Source organism: Bos indicus x Bos taurus, chromosome 1 (assembly GCF_003369695.1).
Source record: "Bos indicus x Bos taurus breed Angus x Brahman F1 hybrid chromosome 1, Bos_hybrid_MaternalHap_v2.0, whole genome shotgun sequence".
Lineage (NCBI taxonomy): Eukaryota > Metazoa > Chordata > Mammalia > Artiodactyla > Bovidae > Bos > Bos indicus x Bos taurus.
The window spans coordinates 3,747,792-3,771,028 of record NC_040076.1 but is presented as its reverse complement, the minus strand read 5'-3'; the positions used below and the strand labels follow the sequence as shown (position 1 = coordinate 3,771,028).

Sequence of the window (23,237 nt, the reverse complement as noted above, 5' to 3'; positions counted from 1 at the left end):
CCAGGCTCCAGAGTCTGCGGTCCTTCGTCTCACACACACTTAAACGTCCATCTGCCTTCGCGAGCACACACACAGCACCTACATAAAACCTCTGCACAGGAAATCTCTGCCATTCTTAAATGGTCTGGCCCAAATAAACCACCTCTGACAGAGTGCTCTGAGCGACTGGATTGCATTAAATGAGAGGAAAAAACGAAAGTGGGGTTGGTGATTCCACAATAAACAGTCTGCTCAATGGAGCAAGTCACATGGGCACCCTGGATTCTCCGAGGAGGGGGCTGGGGGACACGGCGGACTTGATAGAGGAAGAATATTGGGGTGAGGGGGGTGGAGTCAGCCTATTTCCATCCCCGTAACCACCCAGATGTTGTCATTGGCTGATGACCATAGATATTCGTGGATCCATGAAATCTACATCACCTGGCCTTGCTCATGTCATCTCTCTCTGCTTCCGGACTTTCTGATCTATCAAATGGGAGAGCAATACCCACCTTGCAAGGATTTTTTTTCCTTTATTGCGATTATTTGTTTTAATTTTTATTTTATATGGGAAAGATTGAAGGCAGGAGAGGAAGGGGACAGCAGAGGATGAGATGGTTGGATGGCATCACCGACTCCATGGATATGAGTTTGAGTAAGTTCTGGGAATTGGTGATGGACAGGGAGGCCTTACGTGCTGCAGTCCACGGGATCGCAAAGAGTCAGACATGACTGTGCAACTGAACAATAGCTGATTTAGAATGTTGGGTTAGTTTCGGGTGTACAGCAAAGTGATTCAGTTATAGAGACACGTGTATCTATTTTTCAAATTCTTTTCTCATTTAAGTTTTTACAGAATATTGAATAGAGGGACTTCCTTGGTAGTCCAGTGGTAGGGACTCCACACTTCCACTTCAGGGGGCACAGATTCACTCCCTGGTCGGGAAACTTAGGATCTTGTATACCATGCAGCGTGACAAAAACAAACAAAAAGAAAAAAAGAAAAAACAGAATATTGAGAGTTCGCTGTTATAATCAGTAGGTCCTTGTTGGTAAGGATTTCTTAAGGCAGTGTGTAAAGCAGCAAAAAAGCCCAGCACAAAGGAAATGATCTGTCAAAGGTAGCCAGTCTCACCTGTCCCTCCTGTGTGCTCACCTGTCCTTGCTGTGTGCTCACCTGCCCTTGCTGTGTGCTCACCGTCCCTCCTGTGTGCTCACCTGTCCTTCCTGTGTGCTCACCTGCCCTTCCTGTGTGCTCACCATCCCTCCTGTGTGCTCACCTGCCCTTGCTGTGTGCTCACCTGCCCTTCCTGTGTGCTCACCTGTCCCTTCTGTATGTTCACCTGTCCTTCCTGTGTGCTCACCGTCCCTCCTGTGTGCTCACCTGCCCTTGCTGTGTGCTCACCTGCCCTTCCTGTGTGCTCACCTATCCCTCCTGTGTGCTCACCTGTCCTTGCTGTGTGCTCACCTGTCCCTCCTGTGTGCTCACCTGTCCCTCCTGTGTGCTCACCTGCCCTTCCTGTGTGCTCAGGTACCCCTGGCATCTCTGTGTGTGTCCACACTTCCTCTTCTTAAGGGACACCAGTCCACCTGGATTAGGGGCCACCCTAAGGACCTCATTTTAACTAACTTCCTTATAGGCTCTGTCTCCAAAGTCAGTCACATTCCAAGGTCCTGGGGGTCAGGGCCTCAATATATGAATCTGGGGGGACAAAATTAAACCCATAACATTTCTTTATACCATAATCTGAAATGCTGAATTGGGTGTTCACAGAACTAAAGAATCCATGTGATGAAAACAACTCAAGGGGCCATCAACAGACGAACAGATTAAAGCGATGTGAGAGATATACCATATGCAAATACATCTATATGTATATATAGATATACAGATATCACATATACAATGAGATATTACTCAGCCATAAAGAAGAATGAAATATTGATATGTGCAGCAATGTGCACGGACCTAGAGAATATTATACTTGGTGAAGTCAGACGATGACAAACATTGTATGATATCACTTACACGTGGAATCTAAAAAATCAAATAAATGAATCTATACACAAAACAGACTCAGATCAAGAAAACAAACTTATGGTTACCAAAGAGGAAAAGGAGGGGAGGAAGGATAAGTTAGGAGTATGACAGATGTTAACATATACACACTACTATACATAAAAGAGACAAGCAACAAGGACCTACTGTGTAGCACAGGGCACTATACTCAATATTCTACAATAACCTATAATGGAAAATAATTGGAATATATATATATATAAATGAATCACCTTGCTGTACACCTGAAGCTAACACAATACTGTAAATTAACTATATTTCAATAAAAAGGAAAAATGAGTTGAAAACAGAAAAGTCTTCCTATTTTTTGTTAAATTGACTTCTCTCTACTAAAATACACTTATATTTAGATGAGGAGGAGGAGAATCCATGTGATATGAGAGACAGAAGAAGCAAAGAATTTTTCTTGGAAAGAGTTTCTGCAGTGAGGTGGGGGGAGGCACGACAGCCAACCACAAATGGTTATGTATATACATCACCACCTCCAGAGGGGGTTGGCTTTATGCCCCCAAAAGACAGTGTTGGCATCAACGGGAGGAAGTTTCAGGACGGCAGACCTCCATTCCCTGCAGGGAGCAACTTTCTAACAATTCATTTGCTCAACCAAGGACCAGACTGCCTGCCTGATGCACGTTCTTTTGGTGTTAGCGAAGGCCAGCCCACAGGAACCCTATAACGTGGGAGCAGGCACTACTCAGCATCACTCCACAGAGAGACCAAAGGGCCAGCCTCAGAAAGGGCAAGTGACTCAGCTAATCCAAGTCGGCGCCAGGACTGGAACCCAGACCCTTGGCCTCTGAGTCTTCTGTTCTGTCAGCTGCATAATGACAACTGCAACAAAGGCTCATGTGACATTCCTCAGCCAGGGTGTCACAGAGAAGACTCCTGGGTTGGGAGGCCTTTATCAATCCCTCTGACTCTAAAATCCCAATCTAGAGGTGATCCCAGTAGAAGCCAGGGAATGGTGGGGAAAGACTCCTGAGGAATGACTCTCAACAGTGACATCAGCCTCCTCAAAACCAGCCAGAGCTCAACTACATGATATACTGGAAAAGGAAAGTTTATGGCAATGATAAAAAGATCAGTTGTTGCCAGGGGCTGGGGGAAAGAGAGATGGAAAGAGAGCACAGGGGATTTTTAGGGTATTGAAACTACTACATGATACTGTAATACATGTAGACACACATCACTCAGTTCAGTTCAGTTGCTCAGTCATGTCCAACTCTTTGCGACCCCATGGACTGCAGCACGCCAGGCCTCCCTGTCCATCACCAACTCCCGGAGTTTACCCAAACTCATGTCCATTGAGTCAGTGATGCCAACCAACCATCTCATCCTCTGTCGTCCCCTTCTCATCCCACCTTCAATCTTTCCCAGCATCAGGGTCTTTTCCAATGAGTCAGCTCTTCACATCAGGTGGCCAAAGTATTGGAGTTTCAGCTTCAGCATCAGTCCTTTCAATGAACACTCAGGACTGATCTCCTTTAGGATGGACTGGTTGGATCTCCTTGCAGTCCAAGGGACTCTCAAGAGTCTTCTCCAACACCACAGTTTAAAAGCATCAATTCTTCGGCACTCAGCTTTCTTTATAGTCCAACTCTCACATCCATACATGACCACAGGAAAAACCATAGCCTTGACTAGATGGACCTTTGTTGGCAAAGTAATGTTTATGTAACAACCAGCGGCAAGCCCTAATGTAAACAGTGGGATCTGAGTGATGATGAGTCCGTGTAGCTTCACTGATTGTAACCAACACACCACTCTGGTGGGAGCTGTTGACCATATGGGGCTGTGCACATGTGGGGAGAGGGGACAGATGAAAACTCTCTGAGCTTTCAGCTCCATTTTGCTATGAACTAAAACTACTCTATAAACCGAAACCTATTAACAAAAACCAAAAACTAGCCACAGCAGGTCATCTACAGCCAGTTCACCAGTCCATGTATCAGAACACTTAATGTTGCATCCCATTCACCCTTTAAACTTTGGATTCATCAACTCTAAGCTATGGACATTGGAAAGGCTAGAAAGGCCCTCAGAACAATTTGTTTCTACCTCATTATCTCACAGATGAGGAAGTCAAAAAAGTTTTTTCTCATTCTGTCTTATTTTTCTCCAGGGAATGTAAAGGATTTAAAAGACAAGGCAATAATCGTGTTTTCTAAAAGCTTGAAATAATGTTCAAAATGATAGACACAAAAAGTTCGGTCTACCTGAAAAGCAAAGAGAGAGAGATAGATTCTTTATGATTGTAATAACAATAACAAAACTAAATTAAATAATTAAGACCCAAAAAAATAAAATAAAATTTAAAAAAATAAAATAAAATAAAAATAATAATTAAGACCCAAAGCAGATCAGTCACGGTGAGGTCAATACATTCATACATATGAACTGATCAAGACTTTTTAAAGCAGGTTGGCAATTCAAAGCAAGAGCTTTTTTTTAATGTCATATTTGAAACAGATATCACATCCTGAGAATTTAGCCTGAGAAAAACAAGTTTAAAAAAATAGGAAAAAAGCAAAATATGCATCAAGAACATCAAAGGAATCTTAAAATAATGGTTAAAAAAGAAACACAACAAATACCTGGTTACAGGAGGGTGGTTATGTAAGTGTCGGCTCACTGGAACATGTGACCACCATACACAAGCATGGGCATGATAAGGCTGCTTTATTTTTTAATAGATAAACTTACTCTATAAAAATGAAAAGAAAATGTCTTGAAACAGATACCACACAATTATTATCTGGTCTCCCTACTGATCTACAGAGGCATTTAAGGAAGGGAACTAGGTCAAAAACAAAGACTAACCCCAATAGATATATTAACATGTTGCTTTACAAATCTTATTTGCAGGAAAACTAGTTGGTTACCTAGTTTTGTTGGTGGTTTTGTTTTTGCTTTCTGCTGATTCTTTTTTATTTATCAATTTGCAGATACATTGGAGAAGGCAATGGCACCCCACTCTAGTACTGTTGCCTGGAAAATCCCATGGGCAGAGGAGCCTGGTGGGCTGCAGTCCATGGGGTCACTAAGAGTCGAACACGACTGAGCGACTTCACTTTCACTTTTCACTTTCATGCATTGGAGAAGGAAATGGCAACCCACTCCAGTGTTCTTGCCTGAAGAATCCCAGAGACCGGGGAGCCTGGTGGGCTGCCGTCCATGGGGTCATACAGAGTCAGACACGACTGAAGTGACTTAGCAGCAGCAGCAGGCACATTGCTGCCCTAGTAACCTTTAGTGGCAACCAGTGAGGTTTGTTATGAAATTTTACATATCTGGTATGATTCAATGAATTGTATGATAACTAATGTTCTTTTCTGAAGTCTAACTTTTCCCATTGGTATTTTTTTTAATTTTATTGAAGTACAATAATTGATTTACAATGTTGTCTTTAATTGCTATACAGCAAAGTAACTCAGTTATACATATATATATATTCTTTTTCATATTCTTTTCCATTATGTTATCACAGGATACTGAATATAGTTCCCTGTACTATATAGTATGTCTTTGTTGTTTGGCCTAGTTTTCAAACTAATCACAAAATCCATTTTCTTAATGGTCCAGACATTTTGCCAATTCTTCCTGCTCAAAAGAAGTTCCACTGATCTCCCATTCACTGCAAAGAACAAATCTCACGTCAGTTTATCTGCACTGGGAGTTTGTACCCGGTGTACCCACAGTTCTTTTTGCCTTTGTCCATGTAGTTACCTTATAGAATTGATGTAATGTCGAAGAAAAGAAGATATAAATCTGTAGCTCTGCAAGAATTACAAATAGGTAAAAAGGGTGTGAAAAGATGGATAAGAAAGAACAAAGAAAAACCAGAAGCAACAGTGTGCTCCTATAGTAGCAACATGCAGAACATTTCTTTTTAAATATACTTGATTGTTCTGTCAAGACTTAGTTGGGAGGTGAAACCCACTATGGTCGGTTTCAACCATGGTTTGTTTCTTACAACAAACATACAGTAAATAAAAATATACTTTAAAGAGTAAGCTGATCCATGCAACGCAAAGTTCCTTTAATAGCCTCGTGCATGCTAAGTCGCTTCAGTCGTGTTCGACTCTGTACAACCCCATGGACTGTAACCCTTCAGGCTCCTCTGTCCATGGGATTCTTCCAGGCAAGAATAATGGAGTGGGTTGCCATTTCCTACTCCATTTATTAGCCTCTGCTGCCCTCAACTAGGGCTTCCCTGGTGGCTTGGTGGTAAAGAACCAGGCTGCCAATGCTGGAGATGTTGATTCAGTCTCTGGTCTGGGAAGATCCCCTGGAGAAGGAAAAGGCAACCCACTCCAGTATTCTTGCCTGGAGAACTCCATGAACAGAGGAGCCACGGTCCATGAGATTGCAAAGAATACAAGGCCTCAACTAGCAAATAGTTTAGAAATGCCATAGCAGAGACTTGGACCCTTATCTGATCTCAACCAGCAACTTGAGATTTCACTTTCCCTAGAGCCAGTGGCCTTCATCCCTCCCTCTGTGGTCATCTGCAACTAATGCTCTGGTCTCAACATTGCACCCCCTGCATGCTACAAGTCATCCATCAAGGAATATGCTTGTCCCAAGTCTCTCCTGAGTCTAGACCTTTACCACCTTAGGTTTCTCATCCATAGCAACAGCCCACCATCTTGGCAAAGAACAGAAAACCATGCTTGCATACTGACTGTGGAATGTTATAAGCTGAGGGCTCCTCCACAGAGGCATGATGGGCAAAACCAAGATCAGTCTGGCTGAGATCCTGACTGCAAAGTGTCTGCAATCTAAGGTCAACCCTACCTTCATGCCCTCTGTATATCCCAGAATCCATACATTTTCCCAGGAAAACTAGGTAACTGTTCTGTCTTTGGGGCTTCTCTTCAGTTGCTATTGGAGTGTATGATGACCTCTAATTTCCAGCACCACGGTAACAACTTGCCATTTGGAGCCTGAAGACTTAGTGAGATTTCCAGCTGGGCCTCCCCACTCGATTTCTTTGGGCTAATCATGAACCTTTCCAAGCCATGGCTTTTCTAGGGAGGACCTTTCTTGAAGTGACTGTGAGAAGATTTCCGGGGGCGGGGGGAGAATAGTGCCTGCAGTCTAAAACGTGAGACAAACTATGATAACACCTCCATATAAAAAAGCCACTAAGGACTTCCCTGGTGGCCCAGTGGTTACGACTGGACTGCAGGGGTCCAGGTACAACCTCTGGTCAGGGATCTAAGATCCTGCAAGTTACACAGCACAGCCAAAAAATAAAAATAAAGCACCGTTAAACACTAAAACGTCGAGGAAACAACATAAAGATGGCTGATTTCGACCAGACCTGGAAGAAGGGCTAGCAAAAACAGGAATAGTCCATATCTAGAGACAGTGTGAACATATATAAGAGAGAATAGGATGTATTCCAAGGCAAAGAGGACTCCTGCTTCACTGGCTCTAAGCATTTGAGAAAGGAATCCTGAGAGATGAAGTGGGAAAGCAGGGCTGGGGCCATAGGGCTAGACAGAGTCTCTGTAAGTTTCCACACACGGTGACATATCAGAGCTAAGCTCTAAGAAAGTCACGCTTCTTGGCAATAAGTACACACCCGCGCTACGCACTCTCAGGTGACTTTAGCAGGCAGTCTAACGGAGTGGTCGCACACACTTGTGGGCTGAGTGGTGTCCCCCCCAAAATATATGTTTAAGCCTTGATCTGTAGTAACTATGACTATGATCTTAATTGGAAATTCGATCTTGGCAGATATAACCAAGTTAGGGTGACATTAAATAGGAATTAAGATGGACCCTACATCCAGTAGCTAGTGTCTTAACAAGAGAGGAGGAGATTCAGAAACAAACACACAGCCACAAAAGAAGACGACCATGAGAAGGAGGCTGAGATTGCAGTGAGGATGTCAGAAGCCCAGGAATGCCAAGAGCCAGCAGAAGCTGGAAGAGGCAAGAAAAGATTCTACCCTGGAACCTTCAGAGGGAACATGGCCCTGCTGCCATCTTGATTTTGAACTTCTAGCATCCAGAACTACGAGAGAATCAATGTGTCTTGTCTTCGGTCATCCATTCGAGGCACCTTTTACTAGTAACCCTAGAAAATGAATGCAAATATGAATTAAGCTTGACTTAGAAATAATCAAGGTTTTAGGACCTTCAGAGAAGATGGATAGTACATGAACTAGGAGGTGATCCTAGAGAAAAACTGAGCTCATGAGACACAGCCACGACTGGAACCTTGGGGGTAAGGACACCGCCTAAGGGGAAAGCGGTATAAAGGAAGGGAAGCAGTCAACCCTCGAAGGTCAACCACTTTCTGATGACTGAAGGTCTGGGTTCAATCCCATCCTGAAAAGATCAGTCAACAATGGGGCTAATCCATCCATTGAGATTTAATCATTGGGCTTCTTGGCTGCCCCCGAGGGCTTTCTCATCTTTGTTCATTCCAGGTCAGAATCCACAGTCCTGCGATCCTTACTTTTGAGAGGGCACTTTGCTCTTTAATCCCCAGGTTTAAATGGATTACAAAAAAATACAATTTGGGAGATTAAGCTTCTACTAGTCACCATCTACCCAAAGATGAATGTGGGTTTAATCAATATAATTTTCTGATTATACAAGTAACCCCTAATGATTATAAAATCTTTCAGTTTGAGAAAATTATGCCTAAGAAAATAAGATTCCCCCTAACTTCAACACTAAAAGACATTCATTGTTGCTATTTGGCTATATTTACCTGATGTAATTAAGAGAAATACTTTATAATTAAAGAAAAAAATTGAGGATGAGTTATTTGGGAAGAATCATCCAGATAAAGAAAATGCGAGGGAAAAGAACCCCACAGAACATCTGAGAAAAATCAACAGCGAGCCAGGTAATCAAAGGCCATTAACCATTTTAACACTGCTAGAGGTCAGAGTGGAGAAGGCAATGGCACCCCACTCCAGTACTCTTGCCTGGAAAACCCCATGGACAGAGGAGCCTGGTGGGCTGCAGTCCATGGGTCACTAAGAGTTGTACACAACTGAGTGACTTCACTTTCACTTTTCACTTTCATGCATTGGAGAAGGAAATGGCAACCCACTCCAGTGTTCTTGCCTGGAGAATCCCAGTGACGCGGGAGCCTGGTGGGCTGCCATCTATGGGGTCGCACAGAGTCGGACACGACTGAAGCGACTTAGCAGCAGCAGCAGCAGAAGTCGGAGAGATCTGATTCAAATAAAAAGAGCAAATTCAGAAACATGACTCTCACAGCATCCTTAAGTTAGTTATAATGTTCAAGGCATTAAACTATTCAACTTGACTCCTTATTAAGCTCTTCAGTTCAAAAATCTACCAAATAACTTTTCCAAGATGGAAACCTTAATGTTTAAGGTACATTAAGATCTTTTTGCAAGAGTTCCATTTTTTCCCAAGTTATGGTTTCCTAGCAACCATAACACAGCAACCAAGAACTATATTTTATGGCCTTGGTACCAGTCTCCTTAAGGCCTATATGTATAGGCCTGTACGTGTAACCCTTGGCTGTCTTAGCTATGGCTGGGCTTTGGAATGCTAGAGGAGCTGGGTCCATATGCTATAACAGAATCCAGACACTATACACTGCTGGTTGCTAGCAGGCCCATAAATTCACTTATCCTGATGTAGATGGGATTCAGAACTGCTGTATCACAGGCTAAGAAGGCACAGATTAAAATTAAATTAATTAAAATCAAAATTCAAAGGCTATATATAAGGAATCAGTTTAGCCCTTCTCACTCACATAAGCTCTGTTAACTAGTTTCAGTTTAAAGAAAGGCTCGTTCACTTGGATTTCTAAAGATTCAGAGGTCCTAAGACTAACCTAACAACATCTACCAAAAAAGTCCAACTGGTTATGACCCCATTTCTTCCAAGAAAGAGGAGGTCATTTGGGTGCTTTCTTATTTAGCTGAAATCATGCCACACGTGCCCACAAACCTTTTCTTTAAAGTAATTTAAATGGTTTGATACAATTGGTGAGAGGTCACAGGACCAAAGTTGCAGGCATTCAGTCCCCAAATTAAAGCAATTAACTGTCAGGGAAGTGAAGAAAAGGGGAAAAAAAAGGAAAAACAAAACCACTGGGTGAAGTTTTAAAATCTACTTTAAAATTGTTAAATTGTTTCGTTGAGCAAAAACCATAGTTGGGAGGCTGTACTTTTTTAAATGACAATGAAATGTTAAAGTTCAATTGATATAATTGTAGAATTGAAATAATTTCTAATCATAAAGATTTCAAAGTGAGATGATTCCAACATTCATAAGACTTTTCTATAATAAAACTGTACAGTAGATCTTGCACTGTACTGGGAACATTTTTTTCTAAACATATTTTTCATGCTCAATAAATTACTTAAGAAGAGTAACATTATAATGATCAGCCTGCAAATATTTTTCCTCCCATAACATGAAGCACAGCAGAATTCAGGATACAGTCATTAGCAACATCCGGAAGTCATTAAAAAGATGAACTTAAGCACCGAGAAGCCCCAAATGCCTGAAATTGTTATCCAATATCTTAAAACTCTCTACCCGAAAAAAAAAAGATGCTCAAATCTAATTTTCACTAAAATATGACCAAAATGTTTTAAATAACCAAAATAATCTGATGTCTCAAGATAGTTCACGTCCAAACACCGAAACAACACAGGCAACTATCCTAAGTAAAGAAACTTAAATGTGCGGCTCTCTAACAATACTTGTGTCTTTTGAACGCAGTGTTACTCAGCCTCAGCACCTCGGACTATGAACCAGAAACTCTTTGTCTGAGGCACTGACCCTGCATTGCAGATGTTAGCAACATGCTTGGCTTGTACCGCCGAGATGCCAGACATCTCTCTGTCTCTAGGTAGATGCTCGATACTCCCCCAGTGCTGCGCTTAGTCCAGACATCTCTCTGTCTCTAGGTAGATGCTCGATACTCCCCCAGTGCTGCACTCAGTCTCAGTCGTGTCCAGCTCTTTGCGACCCCATGGACTGCAGCCGGCCAGCCTCCCCTGTCCATGGGAGCTCTCCAGGCAAGAGTACTGGAGTGGTTGCCGTTTCCTTCTCCAGGGGATCTTCCCAACCCAGGAATAGAACCCAGGTCTCCTGCACTGCAGGCAGATTCTTCACTGTCTGAGCCACCTGGGAAGCTAGGTAGATGCTAGGTACTTCTCCAGTAGAACAACCTAAAATATCTCCAGACATTTCCAAAAGTCGCCCAGTGAGCAAAACTGGCCCCAGTTCTTAACTAATATAAGAACCTAATATAACACAGTGATAAATATTTCAACCAGCAAAAAAAAATGTATGACCCAAAAGTTGACACCCAAGACAGCTCCCTTCAAATTACTTTGCAAAAATATACCCTTCTGCAACTTTGGTAAATAAATAACCGAGTCATTCACACAGTTTTTAAAGTAAATGAAAAAATTGCTCTTTTTTAATGTGCAATCAGAGAATTAAAAATGTTCCCAGTATTTCTTTTCTCAATCTATCAGTTAAGTCATTCCAGTATAACTACAGAAAATATAAAACTAGTATAACCTGGAGTACAAAATTGACTTAGTTACTGTCAGAGTCACAACTAAGCAAACATCTTTATTGACCTTCGGCTTTTCAAAAGCAAACCATATGTAAAGGATGCCATCAGAAGAGTGAAATGGTGACTCACCGAACGAAGAAAATGTTTACAAATCATATATCTAATAAGGTACTTTTATCAAGAATATGCAAAGAATATGTATGATTTAATAGAGACAGAAACCAAATTTTAAAATGAGCAAAGGGTCTAAACAGACATTTCTCCAATATCTATTTCTCCAATGTCCAATTGTCCAACACACAATTCACCAATGAGCACTTGAAAAAACGCTCAACATTATTACGTATCAGGGAAATGCAAATTAAAATCAAAAGGCCATATTTCCTCTCATCCACGAAGATGACTAAAATCAAAAAAATTAATGATAAATGCTGGCAAGGATATGAGAAATTAGAATCCTCATTCATTCACTGCTGACAGGAATGTAAGACGGTACAGTTACTTTGGAAAACAATCTAGCAGCTCCTCAGAAATTCAAACATAGAATTATCATACAATCCAGCAATTCCACTCCTAGGTATATACCAAAAAGAATTTAAAACAAGTATTCCAACAAGTATTTGTAAACTAATGTTTACAGCAGTAACGACGCACAATAGTCATGAGGTAGAAACAACCCAAATGCCCATCAACTGATGAATGGATGTAAATAAAATGTGATATATCCATACAAAGAAACATTATTCATCAGTAAAAAAGATCAAAATGCTGGGACTTTCCTGGTAGTCCAGGGGCTAAGACTCCAAGCTCCCACTGCAGGAACCCAAGTTCAATTCCTGGTCAGGGAACTAGATCCCACATGCCACAACTAAGATCTCACATGCTTCGACTAAGATCTGGTGCAGCCAAATTAAATAAATAAATATTTTTTTTTAAAAACGGAATGAAGTACAGACATGCCACAACCTGGAAGACCCTTGAAAATAACATGCTAACTGAAAGACAGTCACAAAAGACCATACATTATATGACCCAGTTTATACATAATGTGCAGAGTAAGCAAGTCTATAGAGATGAGCACAATAAAGGACAGAAACGGTATCGACCTAACAGAAGCAGAAGATATTAAGAAGAGGTGGCAAGAATAAACAGGAGAACTGTACAAAACAGATCTTCACGACCCAGATAATCACGATGGTGTGATCACTGACCTAAAGCCAGACATCCTGGAATGTGAAGTCAAGTGGGCCTTGGAAAGCATCACCACGAACAAAGCTAGTGGAGGTGATGGAATTCCAGCTGAGCTATTTCAAATCCTCAAAGATGATGCTGTGAAAGTGCTGCACTCAATATGCCACAAATTTGGAAAATTCAGCAGTGGACACAGGACTGGAAAAGGTCAGTTTTCATTCCAGTCCCAAAGAAAGGTAATGCCAAAGAATGCTCAAACCAGTGCACAATTGCACTCATTTCACATGCTAGCAAAGTAATGCTCAAAATTCTCCAAGCTAGGCTTCAACAGTACATGAACTGTGAACTTCCAGATGTTCAAGTTGGATTTAGAAAAAGTAGAGGAACCAGAGATCAAATTGCCAACATCTGCTGAATCACTGAAAAAGCAAGAGAATTCCAGAACATCTACTTCTGCTTCACTGACTATGTCAAAGCCTTTGACTTTGTGGATCACAACAAACTAGAAAATTCTTAAAGAGATGGGAATACCAGACCACCTGAACTGCCTCCTAAGAAATCTGTATGCAGGTCAAGAAGCAACAGTTAGAACCAGACATGGAACAATGGACTGGTTCAAAATTAGGAAAGGAGTACGTCAAGGCTGTATATTGTCACCCTGCTTATTTAACTTATATGCAGAATACATCATGTGAAATGCCAGGCTGGATAAAGCACAAGCTGTAATCAAGATTGCCGGGAGTAATATCAATAACCTCAGATACACAGATGACACAACCCTTATGGCAGAAAGCAAAGAAGAACTAAAGAGCATCTTGATGAAAGTGAAAGAGCAGAGTGAAAAAGTTGACTTAAAACTCAACATTCAGAAAATTAAGATCATGACATCCAGTCCCATCACTTTATGGCTAATAGATGGGGAAACAATGAAAATAGTGATAGATTTTATTTTCTTGAGCTGCAAAATCACTGCAGATGGTGACTGTAGCCATGAAATTAAAAGACGGTTGCTGCTTGGAAGAAAAGCTATGACCAACCTAGACAGCTTATTAAAAAGCAGAGACATTACTTTGCCAACAAAGGTCCTTCTAGTCAAAGCTATGGTTTTTCCAGTAGTTATGAGTGGATGTGAGAGTTGGCCCATAAAGAAGGCTGAGCACTGAAGAACTGATGCTTTTGAACTGTGGTGTTGGAGAAGACTCCTGAGAGTCCCTTGGACTGCAAGGAGATCCAACCAGTCCATCCTAATGGAAATCAATCCTTAATATTCATTGGAAGGACTGATGTTGAAGCTGAAGCTCCAATACTTTGGCCACCTGATGCAAAGAGCTGACTCATTAGAAAAGTCCCTGATGCTGGGAAAGATTGAAGGCGGGAGAAGGGGACGACAGAGGATGAGATGGTTGGATGGCATCATCGACTATATGAACAAGAGTTTGAGCAAACTCTGGGAAATGATGAAGGACAGGGAAGCCTGATGTGTTGCAGTCCATGGAGTCACAAAGAGTCAGACAAGACTGAGTGACTGAACAACAACAAATAGAGACAGAAAATAGATCAGTGGTTACTGGAGACTGGCTGGATGGGTGGGTAAGGGAAGTAAGTGGTAACAGGTATGGGTTTCTTTTGGAGGTAATGAAAATGTTCTAAAATTGATGTCTGCTCAATTCTGCAAGTATACCAAAAACCACTCAATTGTATACTTTAAAGAACTGAATTGTTTGGTATGTATTATTGTTGTTCCACCGCTAAGTCATGTCCAACTCTTTGCGACCCCATGGACTGTAGTCTGTCCATAGGATTCTCCAGGCAAGAATCCTGGAGTGGGTTACCATTTCCTTCTCCAGGGGATCTCCCCGACCCAGGGATCAAACACACATCTCCTGCATTGGCAGGCAAGTTCTTTAGCACTGAGCCACCAAGGAAGTATGTATTGGTTGGCCCAAAAGTTTGTTTGGGTTTTTCCATAAAATGTTACAGAAAAACCCAAATGACCTTTTTGGCCAACCCAGTAAATCATATCTTAATAAATCTGTTATCAATAAAAAAAATAGAGAAAGCACAGAAAACTTCATCATCCTTATCATGCTTACAGAACAGTCTCATCAACCCTGACATCTGACAGAAGCTGGAGGTAAAACAGGAAGGGAAGTCAAGAGGAAAGGCAGGTCAGGACAGTGACATCCTCATTTCACAAAGGGAAAGGAGGCAAAGGGCACTGCCATGGGTTGATGGAACTGAATTAGTCCATACAAGCAACAGAAAGGCTGAACCATAAAGACAAGCATCAAAAATCTGGAGAAGAAAGGAAATAAGACACAATAAGTAAGCTAAACTGTCTTTTGTCATAACAGGAAGTCAAATGAAAATGGCATAAGCAGATTATATAGCAATATAAAGATAATCAGTAGAGGAAGAAAAATGAACAAAAGTGATTTATTTCTGGAGAGTACAGGAGTGGGTGGGAAAAAAACAAACAGAACATGTTTTTCACAGCAAGCTCATCTTTTCCCCTAGGCTGCTAATACGACATGGGATTATTATTTTGCACGTTGTTTTTAGAAACAAATCGAACTTGGCATTACTTGAACAGAAGAATCCACGTGAAAGAAGGAGTGTACTTGGCATCAGGAAGAATACTGTGGTCGATCACCATCAGTGAGTGAAACTGCGATTTCAATATATTACAGCAAAACTGACTCAAGTTTTACAGCCAAAGACTGCATCCTTAGGAAGCCAATTTGGAAATGTAACATGTTAGATCCTTAAGAGAATAAGAAGCACACACAGAGTCCCTACCCTCTCTGTGGCAGTTAAGAAGCATCATTAGGTCAAAGCTTCACCATGGCAAGAGTATTTTGAAGGTCCTAACAACTTCTGGATTACCCAATAATTCAAAAGGTAAAGAGTCTGCCTGCAATTGAGGGACACCTAGGTTCGATCCCTGCACTGGGAAGATCCCCTGGAGAAGGAAATGGGAACCCACTCCAGTACTCTTGCCTGGAAAATCCCATGGACAGAAGAGCCTGGCAGGCTACAGTTCGTGGGGTTGCAAAGAGTCAGACATGACTGAGTGACTTCACTTTCAACAACTTCTGGATCCAAAGACATCTTAGATGAGAGAAGGCACGTGGGGCATTATTCTCCCTGCACAGCTTGAAGGCACTTATTTAGTTTTTTTAATGGAGTATAGCTGTTTTACAATGTTGCGTTCGTTTCTGCTATACATTAAAATGAATCAGCTATATGTATACACATGTCTCCCTCCTTCTTGGACCTCCCTCTCCCTCTAGGTCATCACAGAGCACCAAGTTGAGCTCCCTGCATTGTACTAGCTGTCTGTTTTACACATGGCAGTGAAGGCATTTTAAAAACCAAAAGGTGAATAAGGAGGCTGATGCCACCAGAACAGAGCAGGATTTGCCATCTGGGAAGCACGACCCACAGTTACTTAAACATACTCAGGGTGACAACTCCTGACGCTTGGGGCTCTGGATTCCAGGTGGCCGCCCCGGGGCACTTTTGAGAATGGTAGGTGGCAGAATCAGCCGTGACGCCAGGGACCAGGCACAACCAAGAGTGACCAGGGTACCCAAGCAATCTAGGGGCCTTATAGGCATAGAAAGCGACACTGTGGTTATCAGATCCTAGGGGGCTACAGCACGAGAAATAATTAGACCCCCATGTTCCCACTCCAAGGATAACCTTGAGATCAGGAGGTACATTTCAGGGACGCCGTGGTGGCCCAGGGGTTAGGACACCGCCCTGTCACTGCTGAGGACGCAGGTTCAACCCCCGGTCAGGGAACTAAGATTCCACAAGCCACTCCTGGTAGCCAGAAAAATAAAAAATTGAAAAAAGACCAAAACGAACACATTATCTCAGTAGTTAGGTCAGACTCCTGTTAAGTCCAAAAATGAAACCAAAATGCACATCTGAATGTCATGATGAGACTAAGCCCACAGTTCTCACCTTCTCAAACGCTGTCCTAAAAGCAAGTGGGAACTAGCTAATAAGGTCCTGACTGTTCTAGACGTTCTAGCTTGAAATCTTCTTGTGCCCGGAATGCGGCCAAGAGCTCCCTGCCCAACACAGGAGAGCCATCTGGGTCAAGAGAGATCTTGTCAAGAGAGAGCCTGAGATGATCAGGCTTTGGGCTGGAATCTCTCTCCCAAAGACCTCTGGGGGTGGGGTGGGAAGGGGGGGCAAGGCAGATTCCACCTCCTAAGGGCCCTTCAGGCTCAACCTGCAGACCTCAGGCCCATCTCCTCTTCTGAAAAGCAAGCACTGGGGACTTCCCTGGTGGGCCACTGGCTAAGACTCTCTGCTCCCAAGGCAAGCTGCCCAGATTCACTCCCTACCAGGGAACTGAGATTCCCATGCACCACCAGTGAAGATCCGCACGCTGCAACTAAAACCCAGTGCAGATAAACAAATAATAAATATTTTAAAAAAGAAAAGAAAAGCAAGCATCAGATAGAAAAACCCCCACCCATCCATTTCCGTGGTGCTGACAACTCCACAGGGAAGATTCCCAGACCCAGGACTCCCCCTGACTTCCTCTCCTCTGGGGCTGACCTGGTGACTTTTTCTAGCTCATTATCCCTGCCATAGACGGCAGAGGAAGCCAGGAGCAGGAACCAGAATGAATCTGAGTTTAAAAGGTTAGCCCCTCCTGGCCCAGGAGGCGGGTACTCGGGCAACAGAAGGGCAGCCACTGAGAAGGCAGGATATCCTGCCTCCTCCCAGGGCACAGAGAACTGTGTTTGGGGTTTTTAAGGACAAGCAACTGAATCTCCTTCACCTAATTCCCCATCTACTCCTCACCTATCCCAAGCCAAGCTGGGTCCCAGGTCCAGTCTCCCAATCACTTACCTCCTCACTCATCTGTTTATTCATCAATATACTTATCCTTTAGTTTGTAATAAAATTCTGCTGTAGAAGCTAGAAATAAATAATCGGGGCGGGGGGTGGGGGGGGGCGGGTTGTGTCGTATTTTAACCAAAGACAACGCCTCCCTCCCTTTCATCTCTCCTCCTTCAAAGTGGCCCGAGCCAGCACACACGTGGCACCTTCCTGCTTGGCTCCAAACTGCTACACCCAAATGTCTGTATGCAAAGAAACCCTGTGACTGCGCCAAGACTCGGAGGGCCTTGGGCTATTCAGAAAGTGCTCCTCTAAAAGCACCTTTCCTCCCACAGGGCTGCTCACTGAATCATCACTCTTTGTTCAGCATCCTTCGGATGTACACAGCTGACTGGCTCTTAGATTGTGCCAGGGTTTTGTTCTGCTTGTGTTTTGTTTTTCTTCTTTCTTGCTGCTATTTCAATGAACTGAGACTCCACTTGCAGCCAAATGCCAGGCTCTAAACTCAGCCTCAGCCCAATGAGGGAAGAATCTCTCTCTACCTAGCAAGAGCTCCAACGCCTTCTAGAAGAATCTCACACGAGTCTGGGAGGAATCTCTGTACACCCACAGTCTAGGCCTTTACGGATGGCTTAATGAGCTCCCTGGAGACCACAGGAACAGCGAAAGTCTTGTGCAGGAGGGGTGTGGAGGTTGGGAAGGGGATGGAAGGGAAAAACCTGCCTGCTAATATTTTGTACCTTTTACACTAGAGCATTGTTTTCTTTTCCAAAAATTCTGTTCCTGCCTGAGTATCGCTTTATTTTTTGAATGCCTCCTTTATTTACTTTTTTAAAAGTTTTTAAATAAGTGATTGGCCTACAATGATGACAGAAAAAAATTTTTAATAGGAATTACTAATTACATAAAACCAGATATTTAGAGATGAAATTGAATCATGAAAAACCAAAGAATTGTGCTGGGAACCTTGCAAATCTGTTTTTCTCTCATCCTATATGGAGGGGGGAAATAAAAGGGAGGACATAATTCAGAAACATTCTACCCATTTGTTAAATTTAGAAAAGAAAATGAGTATGTATGTATGTATGTGCGTGTATGTAATACACGCACATATACACACACATTTCCAGTGAAACACTGTTTTACATACAGGAGGCCACACTGACATATATACACTATCATGTGTAAGATATGTAACTAATAGGAAGTTGCTGTGAAACACAGGGAGGCCAGCATGGTCCTCTGTGATGACCTGGAAAGGGGGGATGGGAGAGGGGAGGGAGGCTCAAGAAAGAGAGGATTTATTTATAATTATGACCCATTCACGTTGTCGTAGGGCAGAAAAAAACATTGCAAAGCAATTATACTCCAATTTAAAAAATTTTAATAACATAAAAAAAAACAGATACAGGAGTCCAAACGACTGGACAGAGTGAAAATAAGGATCTTTCTCAAGCACAAGCCCACACCTGTTGGGATTCAGGAATTCCACAGGACTCTGCACACTGCTCACAGGAACCAAATTCTCTCTCTGCCCATTCACCCTCGTGCCTTGTGTACTCTCAGGCAGACGTTTCCCTCCATCACTGGCTTCTCGGCAAGAACTGGACGGGATTCCCACCCCACGCTCTTACCTGCTTTTCTCATTTGCCAAAGCACAGGCTTGAACTTCACCATCTATTCAAGTGCTGTCTCAGAGGCAGTAAGCAAGCTTCTTGCAATGAGGAAAGGAAGGGAGAGGGGTTAACAGGCACAGCTAGCTGGCACTCAGCAAAGCTTTGGGAATAAATTCCTGCCCCAGCGCTCCAGAAGGCCTGGGGTTCCATCTGCTTGTCCACAGAACTGCAGGAATTTGCAGGGGGATGGAGGGGGCGTTAGACGAGCACTAAGACTCCTTTCTGGTTTGGGGGGGGCACTGGGAAGAGTGGGGAGCTGGGAGAGACAACTGCAGGGGGACAGGAGAGGAAGTCTTTGTGCTAGCTCTTTGGATGCACATTAGAGTGAAGTTGAATTGTCAGCTAACAAGATTTCCTAACCACGTGTTCCCTTTAAAGTCTAGGCCTCCCACTGATTTGATCCCCAGACAGCAGCAGGGGGCAAAGCTGCCTTCAAGCATCCCTAAGGGCCAGAGAATTCCCAGAACAAGTGCAAGAAGGGTCAGAATCATTTCTGCAAGTGGAATTTCAAATGGGTTATAACATTTATGCTTGGCATCTAGCAATAATGCCACACTCCTACATCTGCTTAGGGTGACAGAGGCAGGTCCAGGGGGGCAGAGGTTGTGAGGAACATTCCCTGTGTGCTTCTGCCCCCACTGGACAACCTGAAAGTCCCTCCCCCCCTTAGTTATTGTTTGTTGTTTGCTTGCCTGTAATGGCCCCTGGGATCTACATTCAAATGAGGTGTTACGGCACCCAGCTCAATAATTTGCCCCAACAGGCAAAACAGTGTTGAAACCAGAAGCATTTCTTTTTCCATCATCTTATTCTGTAGCCAAACCCGAGATTGTCTTTTTCAAACTATTTATTCATCTGATTATGGACAGGTTTTTCCTTGTTTTTGTTTTTCCTGTACACAGTGGCTTGTCTCTTCGCCTGGAGTAAATCAGCAGTGCTCAGCTGGTGGACCAGAGGAAAAACAAGTCAAAACACATTGACAGCATTTTGCAGATACTCAATGAAATCAGTTCTCCTCTTCCACATTCCCGAGTCAGGCAACAGCCTCCTCCTAAAGTAGGTATATTTCTCTTCCATGCAAAGATAATTACCTAGCAACTTCGGTGTTTACCCCTTCAAGACAACCTGACTGGCAGAACTCTTTATGGCAGGGTACAAAAGAGCATGCTCCAGAAACTAGCCGTTTACCAAACTTCTGCTACAAGACTCAGCTCAAATTTCACTTCTACCAGGAAGTGTTCCTCCCTGCCTCCAGGTATCTCTTTGTTCAAACCTCCCTCCATCCGGGTATTATTCACTTTGCACAGCGGCCATTGGTTTAGCAGCAGACGCTTCCCATTTGGACAAGGTTTCCTCCTCCAAACACAGGCCTGGGGCTCAGCATAGCCTCAAGGAAAAAGGAAGGAAGAAGAAACAAGTAAAACCTAATGGAAAAAAATTTTAAAAAGAAAACCTAATGGAAATGCAAAAAAAAAAAAAAAAAAAAGCCCTAAGGGATTAGATAGAGTGAAATCTAAGGTCAGTAAAACAAGCCCTGTTTGAAGCTCAAAACGGCAATCCTACATGGTTTTAAAAATAGGAATTGGGAGAATGGAAAACTGCAGCAAGGGTGAGAGATGCGGGGCCATCCTCTGCAGTAGATTCCCTCTAACAGGAAAAATTTTTCCAGTGTTTCCTCTGTGGCCGTAACTGCCAGTTGATTTATATTGTCCTTTAATCTCCGCCCCCACAAACGTGGACACTCATTATCCCCATTCTACAGACCCGGAAACTGAGACGCAAGGAGACTAAAGTCGCTCGGTCTGGAACAGATCACCCAGCTTGTGGGTGACGCTGAGCAGGCACTGGAAGCCAGGGTTTTGTTTTGTTGTGTTTTTTGTTTTTTTTTTTTAACCTCAGTACTCAGGCTCTCAATCTCTGCTCCAGCTCAAACAAAGTGGATGCCAAGTCAGCACGCGTGGGTAACCCGATCCGGACTGCTCTGACTCAGGAATGCTCCACAGCTGCTCCGCGGGGCCGCGTGGATACCACTGAAACGGGCACCGACTGGCCAGCGTCCCCAAGGGCTCGCGCGTCCTTCAAGACTTGCCAACATGCAGGAATTGGGAGACTCCGAATCAACCTGGGCCGGCTCGGGGATGAGGCTAGAGGATGCTACTGGAAGGGAGGTGAGCTTGGCTCCATCAGCGCCCCGACGGCGGCCAAACTGAGAGGGCCTCTGGTGTAAGGGGGCCTGGGAGCACGGTGCGCAGCGGGGACAGGGCACGAAGGCGCCGTCTGGGCGTCTATTCCCCCGCAGCATCTCGCCCAGGAGGCCTGAGGAGGGGGCGTCACCTGACAGCATGCACCAACTTCTCCTAGCTCAGAGGGGGCGCGCGGCAGTGGCCGAGGCCCGGGGAGCGCTGCGCGCAGCTCTTGCCCAATAGCGAGGTCTGTAAACAAAAGCGGGGCCCCATGCGGGTCCCCCAGCTGGGCGATGAGCCGCGCGGCGCAGCAGCATCCGAACGACCGGGCCCGCAGGGGAGCGAGACAGGACCGCGATCCCGAGCGGGGACCCGATGCACAGACCCCAGGATCCCGCGCCCGGATCCGTCATTGTCTGCGCGCGCGCAGAAGGCCGCTGTAAATGTCTGCTCCCGGGTCCGCCGGGGGTCCCCGGCCCTGTGTGCCGATCCCCTAGGCTCTCCGCCCCGCGAGTCGGGTCCCGAGCATAGCAGCGATCGCCAAGGTGAGCGCCCAGTCAGCGTCGCGGAAAACCCAGGCCTGGCGGGTGCACGAGTCAGGAACGCAAACACACACACGAGACACACGCAAGCACACGCACGCCCTCCCCGAAGTTGATAAAAAAAAAAAATCAGCCGACACATACAAAGTGCCGTCGTGGCCGCAGGTCAACGCTGACCTCCCGGCTGCCGGGAAGACCGAATGCCAACGCCTGGACACTGTCACTTCCATTCGGCGCCGGGCACCTGGGCGCCACTGCCCGTCTCCCTCCGGACTGCTCCCTCGAGCGATGGATGTCTCCCTTGCTTCCCTCTCCGGCTCCCCACCTCCCTCCCCGAGTGTGGGAAACGTGAAAACAATACGAGCAAAGCCCGATCAGAGGGGGAGCTAGGACCCGCCGGGAGCCCCAATGTGCGGGGGGGAGACTGGGGTCAGGACGTGCCCGTCACGGGCAGAGGGGCTCCGGGCGTCCTCATCGCCGTTCCCTCCCGGTTAGCTCCGGCTAGCCAGCCAGCCAGATCTCCCTCCCTAGGCTCGCAGTACTCACCCCCCGACGCTCGTCCCGGATATCGGCCACGGGGCCAGGGACAATGCGGGGCCGCCGGGCTCCAGGGGGCTGCGGGCGCGCCGAGGCGTTCGCCGCGCTGCAGAGCTGCGCGCCCGACGGCGGCGGCGCTGCGAGAGCCCAGCAGTGCTCGGAGCGGGCCCCCTGCGCCGTCCGCCAATGGGAGCCGTCACGGTGCCTCGGCCCGCGGCTTCGGGGGGCGGGGCCACGGGATGCGCGTGGGAAACCAGGCTCCGATTGGGCCGCCTGACAATCGCTCCGCCTCCAGCCGGCCAATCAGAGGCGGAGGATACAGGAGCGGGGCGTTCGGAGTTGGGCTCCAGCGCTCCAGCAGGCGCACGCTGGGTACCCGGGCGGCATCGCCTCCCCTCCGCGCGCGCGCGCGCTTTCAGCTTTAAGAGATGCTCGCGCCCGCGCGCGCGCGCGCGCGGGGGCTACCTTCCCACCAGCCTCCGGCGGCGCGACCGGGGGAAGGAAGGGGAAGGCCAGCGGAGGCGCGAAGGAGGGAGCCGGGAACGGCGAGGAAGCCCCTAACAAAGCAGCCCTGGGAGGGCCGAGAGGCCTCCGCCTCCTTCCTCCATAGGTCCGCGATGCTGCCTGTCACTCTGCATAGGTG

General features: G+C 45.1%; 1 protein-coding gene across 2 annotated transcripts in view; it reads right to left on the bottom strand.

Moving 5' to 3' along the window:
* The window catches only part of TIAM1 (T cell lymphoma invasion and metastasis 1), a 465,511-nt gene extending 442,708 nt beyond the window's left edge, over window positions 1-22,803 (bottom strand). Inside the window, exon 1 of one of the 2 annotated variants that reach the window (XM_027538787.1) lies at window positions 22,604-22,803. The gene's annotated coding sequence lies outside the window, so the exon portion shown is untranslated. The remainder of the gene's footprint in view (window positions 1-22,603) is intronic. The other variant, XM_027538923.1, reaches the window with a different exon arrangement.
* Between the last annotated feature and the right edge of the window lie 434 nt (window positions 22,804-23,237).